Genomic DNA, 10,680 nt, shown 5'->3' on the forward strand with positions numbered 1-10,680 from the left:
ACTCACCTGAGAGTGTCGTGGGAAGCAAACTGTTATTTTCTGACAATCACTTCAGAAAAGATAATTTGTGATGGATCTTAATAAAGGTAAACATTCTCTGTTGTTTGAAAGACCAATACTGTAGGCCTTTGTCTGGTTGTACACACAATTCAGAGATAAATGAGTCCATACATGTTCTTATCTCATCATGTCTTTGTGATATATGCCAAACATTAGAATTTCCCATCCCGAGTTGTGAATTTACCTTGTACACCACTACACATTTCTCTTTGAGAGCCTAATTACTTTTCCTTTGCTTTGATTAGCAGGGCTAAGCTCAGGAAGAGTTTCAGGCGTCATTTTGATTGCTGTTTGTGTGTCCTGACTGAGGGATCACATGTGACTGGATCTGAATGAGACAAGTGGACATCTGGACCTACAAACCAGTCACATGGGTCTCAGAGACCATTGACTTTGGGTTCAGGTTTTCCATCAGGTAATATGCTGCAAAACCGAAGGATGATTGACCAGCTTGTCAACCTGCATGGACCAGTGGTGTTGTCATAGAGCCCAAAAAAACTGTTGTCAACAGACAAGATCCTTTATGTGCTAGGCTACTCATACATTAGTTCAGGTTAAGATCAGTAAATCAGGGAATATTCAGTCATTGGAATGAGAGATGACACACAGCATGATAGGAAATAATTCAGTGGTTGGTATCGTGTTGTGCATGTTTTACATTTTAGTATATTTTATAGTTTGGATTATAGTAGTGTAGTTGTAATGGTTGGCATTGTAAAGTATAGACAATAAACCAAGTGCAATATTTTACAATTACTATAAAACATACTATGTTTGCTACCTATGTTGTTACCTAAGTGTGGACACAAAGGCCAAATCACAACATTCAGAATGATTATTGAATGGTGCTGAAGACCAAAATATTTAATTATTATCACATATGATTAACAGTTGTGTCTAGTGTATGTATAATAAGAATTTGTGCATATTATTTATTTGAAATAGAATTTGTTTTAACCAAACCGTTTGGCTACAGCTCAACCGACTGCCCCTATTTTTATGAATTCCTTGTTTGTACTTCATAAATAATCCATGGCGTTGTTTTTTTTTTTAAATGCATAGACACTGTTCCGGTGTTTGACAAAAGTCCTTTGTCAACATCTCCTCCTGTGTCTCTGTCATATCTGTATGCTGCGTATGCCACTTGGAAGGAATTGTTGAATAAAGTTGTTATTGTGGTTTTGTCTTCGCTTACACAAAGTGTTCCTGTCGCATCATGTAAACCATATTTCACAGTCTGATGGCAGATGGAGTATTATGATGAGGCTTTCACACCGTTTTGGACCTTGAACACAGGTTAGTTTACCTGGGCAGTTCTATGGGACAGTCACAGGGCTCCCGGTTTTTCCATTTCCAAAATATCCTTAAATCTGTGTTCCGAAGACGCACCAAAGCGTGTAACGGGTTTGGAAACGACATGTGGGTAAGTGATTAATGAAAATAAATTTCATTTGTGGGGTGGAAACATTTAAGCACTATTTAGAGAAATAGAAGTATAAGAGGACTTATACACATGAGTAGGTGTAGTAAGAATATTTATTTGTATTATCCAAAGGTTGAATACGTACAGAGAAGGGTATTCCCAAACATTGTGAAACATTCAAAACAGAAACTGTCAAAAATTATGTGTGAATGTGGAGGAAAAAGGAAGGTTTGATAATGTATGTGTGTGTGTGTGTGTGTGTGTGTGTGTGTGGTGTGTGTGTGTGTGTGGGTGTGGTGTGAGTGTATGTGAATGGGAGTGTGGTGTAGTCTGTGCACTACCAACGGACGAGGTCTCTTTAGCTACTGATGCCTTTAAGCAAAACAAGTTTTTTCTCAGAGCGGCTCACAAAGTAAATGCTGCGGCCTCCACCGCGAGTTTACCATTACACAATATCGTGGCATTAAAATTGTAATGTTTGTACAACAATGAAACACTGTATTATTCATTGTTATTATTATTATTATTATTAAATATTTTTTTTTTTTTGTGTCAACCGCTGACTTTAACATAGGCTGAAAGTAGCAAGCGAATGTTAATTGTGGGCGCTGCTGCTCGGTATAATAGTTTTCAAGAACATTGTTAATTGGTAAATATTTTAGCCTAGGCTACTAAAACGAACACCAAACCTTAACATGAAATGTTAAAATATTAAAGCAATTTTATGCAAAAAAAAAAAAAAAAAAAAAAAAAAAAAGATGGAAAGCTAGCAGCCTGCACGTTTCTTACCTTGACCACCTTCTTCCATAATGCATCATTTTCTGTTCTGATCTCAACACGTCTGAGCAAACTAGCCTATTGAGAAGGCAACCAATCAGAGGCCCGCATTTTTATGATGTCACCATGTAGACTTTTCTTACAAAAATATTTTACAGTATTTTAAACTACAAAATACAAAACACTGAAGTATTTTGGATACAAATACGAAGCTATTTTTATCAACCCTATCAAATACAAATTACAAAATACAATTTTTGTATTTGAAAGGACTACGTGTATTTGAAATACATGTCAAGCATAAATAGCTGCCCATCCCTGCCATATCACATACCAACACTGGGTCTACTGGGTAATCGGCCACACATTCAATGTTCTGCACCATAGCACCTTAAGACACTGTATGCCACCTGTAATGGGTGCTCTAGGGCCATATAGGAAGTCGTGGAATTGTGCCGAGAGTATGGGGATGGGGGCCCAACCCTGACCATTCTTTTTCCCGTGCAGTAAAGGAGCTGACGACCCCACAGACAGACAGGCGCTTACTTTTCTAGGCAAGGAGACAACTAATCGCACTAACAATAAGTACAGCTAATGCATATAAACATGACAAAAATGAGGAAGATGTTCACACAGGATAACGCACTTACTCGATGCGCACAAAGTCGTGAACAAACACTGTACGCTAATTCACAAAGGATACAGTAAATGCCTCTTTTAGGTTTTGGGGGGGCCAAAAACAAAGTAATTGGGTAACACTAGAATAGCCTACCATCAAGGAGTAATCGGCCCACACGTGGCTAACCAAACATCGCTATCAGCACACTCACTAACATTTTTTAACCAGCTAGGAGCACAAGACTTCTTTGGAATTTAATTTATAACCATGCAATATGAGGTTACCCCAGCTAAACTCTTGACTCTTATATACTAGTACAAAACAGTGTAAAACTAAAGAAAATATATCACAGAGGAAAACTCAAGGTACCCATGTAAACAGTACAAATGATCAACATATAGTGCGTGTGTGCAAGGGGGGGATGTGTGTTAATCATTCACTATCCTTTCAAAGTAAATAAGAATATAAGCCCCAACATAACCTTATTTCTACATATATGTTTTGACAGCTCTATTCAGATCAAAATGCAAAATGTCTGGTATTGCACAATTAGGTATAGGCTCAATTTTATGTGTATATGAAGTTGATTCAATAAATCACCAGTGCTTATTGGTTTGATGACCTCTGGCAAATTCACCAACCTAAATATATACGCACTAAATGGCTTAAAGTTACAACATTATATGAATTATGACAGATCAACAGTTCTTCATGCAACAAGTAAAACAGTAGAGCACAAACCGTTTTATGTATTTAGCCAAGAATGGCATTCATTAAGTTATGTTTCAAATATTAAATAAATAATTGATAATCTCCAGAGGCTTTGCAATTTCAGTAAAAAGAATTTATTTATTTGTTTGTAAGTTGATATATAGTTTGAACTTTATTGCAAAATAAACGTTTTGATTACATCGTCCAACCTGTTTTTCGAACATCACACTTTATATTCTGTAGCCTTCCTCCAGTAAACTTATGAAAGTTGTCAGGATTTTTTTGCTCCTTTAACGAAAGTGAAGGAGTTTGATTGTGTACGAGTGGTACTAGGTAGGTTACAATATTAGCCCACTGTAAAGTTTCAAAATATTGTTATATTAGAATCATTGTTGTTCATCCTTTAAAACAGTTACAATGATTCCTAATATTTTCTGCTAGATTTCGAAGTTTTCAACATTTTCAGTTTTTCTTCTTCTCTAATAAAAAGGTCCCATGAAACATTGTAACTTGGCAGCACTTTTAAATTTAATGGTGTAAATTTTATTTTAGAAAATTTAATTTATTATTACTATTGTTATTATTACTATTACTAGGATTATATCCTTGGGTGCGTATAATGTGTTAATTTTAACAAGACACACACTGTAACATGAACCACTGCAGTGCGTGTTACCAGGATGTGTTAGAAATTGCGTAATGACAGCCAAAGTCATCATGAAGAGCGTCACTTATAAACAATAGTCTATAGTCTGTAATCTGGAAGAATTAAGCTGCTCGTCAATCTTATAGACTTGTATTTTCACATTCCTTCCTACTCCGGCCCTTGACAGTCACATCCAGCATGTGTGGACTCATATTGACGTCATGACTCGTTATTAAAAAACTTTCCTTTTCAGAGGGAAATTCTTTTTTTTTTTTCTTCAACAATATCTAGCATATTTTTGTTTCGAGTATACTTTTGACACACACAGAAGTAACCCAGCGCACATTTTGATATTTGTGATATTTTAAAAGTGCTCAGTTGATCTAATTGCCTTAGCATGTTTGCTATTCATTCATAAAGGTTTTTGTCGCATTACGTGTACAGTAAAACGGTTCAGTGTGTGGTTGTGTGTGTGTGTTGTGGGTGTGTCAGAGAGGAGAGAGAGAGAGAGAGAGAGAGAGAGAGAGAGAGAAGAGAGAGATGCCTCCTACTACGTCTCCTACACGTCTTTGAATCAGTCGGAGGGTCGGAAAGTCTCAGTGATATCACATCATTCCCGCGACTTGGACCCCCACATTAAACCACCGAGGCATGATTTCCTTTTCTCTTCCTATTTCCCTTATCAGCTCCTTCACCGTGTTCATTTCTTTGCACATGAGATAAGTTCAGGGACCCCCAATTCAAGGAGGCCGGCGCTCTCAAACAACAGCACTGCGGTTTACTTTCTTCTTCTGTCCAAATGCTAACTCCCAAGATCCAATTTTGAGATATGACGAGTCTTGCAAAATGATGCTGTCAAGAACTTCCGAGAGAGAGAGAGACAATAGTTATCAAATTTTACAAAATTGAGATCACCAGTCGTTACACCAAACCCACTATATTGCATTACTATATTATGTCTCACTAATTTGAATTGAGATAAGCTCCACGTACGGTATTCACTTTGCTAAAATGGCAATTATAAGAATAAATACAATAAATAAAAATATATTGTAATTATAATAGGTAAATATAAATATTTGTTATTAAAATAATAGCTTTATAAATATTATTACAAAATATTCTCAGGGCAAAAAACTTTTTAAAAAAAAACGTTTTTGTTTGTTCACCCTCAGTGCGCTGAGCTTGATTTTCTAGTTTTCAATGAAATAGGCCTAGAAAATTTAGCATGGCCAAGATGCATTCAGTGCAAAGAATATTTATAAGCTCAGCATCTTAAACTGAATACTGCACCCATGATTTTCAGGGTGCACATTAGGAGAACAATAATGCAAATTGACCCCATTGGCAAATTTCAATTAAAAGTGTCGTGTCCCCTCACTTTTGTTTTCACATGTGTTTTATGTTTTCTTCCACTAAAAGTGTTTGAGAAGAGAAAGCGCCTTGTGTGTCCCCCCTCCTCATTGAATATTATCCACTAAATAGCATATACAATGATCTGAAAGCACAGCCTGTCGCATTAAATTCAAATAAATATAAGAACAATTATCCTTTCTTTTTCTCTGATCTCCTGCTGAAAGGAGTCTTGGCGAGATAAGGCAGATTTGAATTCGGGCTCTCCGTTGGAGCTCAAAATAAAAAACGACATCGGAGAAGAGCTACCAGATTTAGACTCTACGTTGCAATCATATATAAGATTTTTGACTTCGTTTTTTTTTTTTTTTTCCCTAGTTGGGTTTTGTTTTGACGTTTTAATGCCACAGAATGCTTGATAAATAGTTCAAAATGGCTGCAGTGATCAGGTTGATTAATGTTAAGGGCTCATAAATTAAACATCTATACACCCACATACCCCACAATGCTCTTAACTAAACAGTGAAGCCCTAGATTTGTCATTCATCCTACTCGGGTCCTTGGGTGGTTGATCCATCTAGATTCGAGTTTGTCCATTTTGCTTATCCATCTAGTGTGCTACTAATTATGTTGCCCTGGATCAATAATGTCAAAATTATAAAATGATTTTAGTGACTTCCGTGCTTAGAACCGTTTACCCCTGAGCTGAATTCCTCATTTTAGTAAAAAAATACAAAAGAAATAAAAAAAAAAATAACGCAACCACAAACATAAATAAATAAATCTAAGATAGACAAAGGGTTTGATTTTAAGGGGTTCTAAAACTTTGTTTATGTTTAACATTATCAGTAAGAGCAAACCGAATCACACGTTTCCCACGCTTTTGTCTTTTGGAAGTGCTCCTTAAAGTTCCCTAAATTATTCATCGTCCAATTACCCCTTCAACAAAGATTGATCTGTATGCTTTAGGGGGCTGATGTAAAACTTGCTATTCGGTTTCATGTGAAGTATCACAACTAATTTATCAAGCGGCAGATATGAGCACAGTCTGTCATATAACATCTTGAGCCACTCTCGCCTCCCATTATACTTGAATTGCACTCTTGGGCAATAGTGCAGAAAATCGTGAATCGTTACTTCGTTCCGCATACTGTTTCCTGGCAAGATAAGTAAACCAATCTGGATGTGAAATGAAAATTTTAATTAATTACATGTAATGCTCATGTACACCTCGGTGGTGCAAATCCCATTCCCCATCCCTTCGAACAACAGACCAAAAGTTACAGGCCAATTCCAAATCCTCTGTTTGCCAGCCACAAACCCAATTGTTCTCCTCCGAGCTTGTTTCCTTTGAGTGCATCACATTCTCTATTCACACATCTACTGTTTATTTTCAGCAACACTTTTTTTTTTTTTTTTTTTTTTTTTGTGAATATCAGGACGGAGATCTTGTACCAACTGTGTTGAATTACAGTATTTATATGAATCTTGACAAATTGTGAAAGAAAATGTAGATGACTTACATTTAACATTTATGGGCATTTTAGCAGAAATTATACTAGCAGCTTTTTTATGCTAGTCTATTGTCTGCTATGCATAAAAAAATGTCTGCTGTGCATATATATATATCATATATATATATATATATATATAAATATATATAGATATATATATATATATATATATATACATTTGAGTGCATTTAGCAATAATAGACTAGCAGTTATTCTGAACGAGCCGAAACATGTTTGCTGTTCACATCAGAAGTCAAACTATTTTAATAGAAAAGAACAATGAAACTGAATGTAAAGGCACAAATGCATTTAACAAAAACCTGTGCACATATTATTATTTTTACATTAAACCAAAAAGATTTAGTTGTATTTATTATTTAATTATTAGTAGTATTATATTATTGAGACTTTATTTTAAAAATAATAATAATAACATATACGCCGATATTTTATTTATTTTACGGAAGGGGACAAGAATTTGCGGGCGAGTAAAATACCACGTCAACGGCATAATTGCACATTTTACTGCAGACTTAGTTAATAAAGAATTGTTTAATTAATTTGTTTTGAGAAAACTTATAGTAGGCTAAGTAGTTTTGTCGTTTCTGTCGGTAAAGTGTTGGAATGATCTAAAGCGGTGGCAACAGGTTGGAACAAGCATACACTCCCTGAAAGGGTGTAAAACGTCTCATTCACAACCACACACATCAAAGAGTGTGATCGAATTATTTCAGAGACATACACACACCTGAATGCAGAAGTTTTTTATACGCTGAACACAGCAACTCGCGCGTTTTACAGGAAAATATGAGTTGACAATATACTAAACTTATAAAAAGAAAGAAAAACAGAAATGCCAACAAGCCGACTGGAAAATGGAGATGGTAATGCAAACTGGCAGCCTCTACTCCATCTGCAGTCTTCCTCCAATGAGTCATAGCGCGTTTGTAGGCGAAAATCTGCACCTTTTTTTGAGCAGCACCTGAACGCTTTGTTTTCAATTTTTTTATTGGAAATTGATTTTTGTAATACTAAATGACATGGCTCATACTCGTACCTCCCCTTCTTCAGTCCAATTTTCATCCAATTGTAGGTCTCAGGGTAAATCACAATTCATGTTCGCCCTCAGTTTTTCCCTAAGCGTCCCTGTACAGTAATTGTTGTTTGCCATTTAATTTGGAGCGGCGGTCCCTATAGAGCAGCCGGGAACGCCACGCGCTGACAGAGTTCATTTGAAATCTATGTCGAAAAGCCAGATGGTTATTAGACAGCGTCCGCCGAAACCTTTGACTATTAAGTTGTGCTAATTGAGAAAATAATTATTGTAGATATCTATTCGGTGCGAGAACCAGTTTCAGTTTCATCTTCAACGGTTAAGGCCTGTGCTTTTCTCTCTACCCGAAAGAAGAAAATCATATTTTAATGCACAAATAAAAAGTCAGTATACAGCTGGAAGAGTAAAACATTATAATACGCATGCTCGGATCACTGTACTTACTACTGACATGCCTGTTACCTTTTGGCACGACTGTATAAGAGTATAGTCAAAAAGAAGATTCATAATATCTTAAATAGGCAATGTAACAAGGGTTATGCATTGTAAGACAGATTGTCTTTATTCAAAAAGTCTTTGCTCGGCAAATGAACAAAGACCGAGGGTATCACCCTTTTAGATACATTTTCCTTTCCACTTACATGACAGGATTTAAGTTACCATCGCAGATAAAAAATACAACATGAACTGCTTCGCTTCAAACTTTATGTTCTTTCTGAAATCAAATGAACGGGTGACTATCACTGAACCACAGGAAAAAAAAAATTCAAATTAAAAATATTGAAGGATAAGGATTTTTTTCTTTTTGATTTGATATTTTAAATAGACCGTCTACTTTTAGGTGCGGGTTTGATCATTATAAACAATATAACCCGTATAATCTATTGAACGCTGAATTTCTCAGTTTGAAATCCTTAAAGTCGTATCATTTGAATTTCAGAGTGCCAAAAAGAATGGTAAATACAACAGGCTGTACAAGAAACATGAATCCTAACCGTTGTTTGTGCAAATCAAATTCATTCAAATAATAATAATAAATAATATGATGATGATGAGAACAACCATTATATTAATTGTTTAAAACAAAAGTAGCATTATTATAGCATCAAATTGTACATTATAAATAAAATTAACCGGCATCCAAATCCGGTAGCCATGATAATAAACGTTTAAACATTTACATTTTCTTACAGTTTCTGGGCACCCTGCCTTACATCTATTCCAAGATCCAAGTCGGGATCCAAGGAACCTCTCGTAGATGGTGAAAAGTTCATGTCCACACGGTCTGAGAATAAATGTCTTGATCATTCCTCTCTTCTTATGTACATGCATTGCTGTATTCAAGTTTTCAAAAGAGGAGGCTGTTTTAGTGGTGGAGTCCACATAGCAGCGGCATGTGCTGATGAGTACGGGTCAATCCCACTCTTGGTCATACCTGGGAAGAGTATGTAGGCAACAGGCGGCTGTAAACTCGATGCCGACCATGCGGTGCAGTTACACGGCACCACGTACCCAGGGTTTGTGGGCGACGGGTGGGTGTGGGTGTGCTGGCTGGGGCAACCCAGGCTCCCGAATGCGCCGTTCTGGTATCCCAGAGATGATGCGTAAGGTAAAGTGCTGGTGGCCAAAGTGTGGGGCATCTCTGTCATCTTCTGGATAGCGCTGGAGCTGAACTGGCTCGGGTCGAGGAAGGAGTAAGGGGCTGATGTGGGTGGCAGGAACGCACGGGCTTTTTCCGAGGAACCTAAGAACGAGTCCGTGGCTGAGACCGGAAATCCTTTCAGGTGATCCGTGTCGCCCAGGTAGGGCAGAGGAAACACGTACCTGTCCTTCTTGAGGAGGTTCTTGGGTTTGCGCCTGGGTCTGTATTTGTAGTCTGGGTGTTCTTTCATGTGTTGTGCCCTCAGCCTCTTGGCCTCGTCGATGTACGGTCGCTTCTCGGATTCAGAGAGCAGCTTCCACTCGGCGCCAAGTCTTTTGCTTATTTCTGAATTGTGCATTTTGGGATTCTCTTGTGCCATTTTCCTCCTCTGGCCTCTTGGACCAGAACCATGAAGGCGTTCATGGGTCTCTTGATGTGATCTACCGGCTTTGACATTTTTTACGGTTCCCTGGTAAAATAACAAAAAAAAAAAAAAAAAAAAAAAAAAAAAAAGAAAAGTAAAAAAGTTCTTCAACCAACCTATTCACCTGTCCTGCAGTTCAGACACGGATCATGCCAATTCTGGAGAGCCGGAGGAGTAGGAAAACGGCATCAATGAGGGCAAATCCAGTAATTCTTCCGTGTTTGTGGTAAAAGTTGAAAGATTTTTTTTTCTTTTCAAAACGACACTATTCGGCTGAGAGAAGAAAAGCCACACGCGCGACAAAATCCAGCGCGGCAAGCGAAGTTTCCGCGATCTGTTTGCGTGCTTTTTTTTTTTTTCTCGGAGGATTCTCGCCCCGTGAAGCACCTGGCTGGGAAATGAGGAGAAGCCGCGTGAATGAGAGCCAAAAGCGGTGAAGTTCAAAGGCTGGGCTGGT

The 10,680-nt window shown here is 37.3% G+C and overlaps 1 pseudogene; it reads right to left on the bottom strand.

Annotated features, from left to right (window-relative positions):
• Positions 1 to 9,497: 9,497 nt before the first annotated feature.
• LOC109088355 lies at positions 9,498 to 10,443 on the bottom strand (annotated as a pseudogene).
• Between the last annotated feature and the right edge of the window lie 237 nt (positions 10,444 to 10,680).

The sequence above is a fragment of the Cyprinus carpio genome, chromosome A6 (assembly GCF_018340385.1).
Source record: "Cyprinus carpio isolate SPL01 chromosome A6, ASM1834038v1, whole genome shotgun sequence".
Classification (NCBI taxonomy): domain Eukaryota; kingdom Metazoa; phylum Chordata; class Actinopteri; order Cypriniformes; family Cyprinidae; genus Cyprinus; species Cyprinus carpio.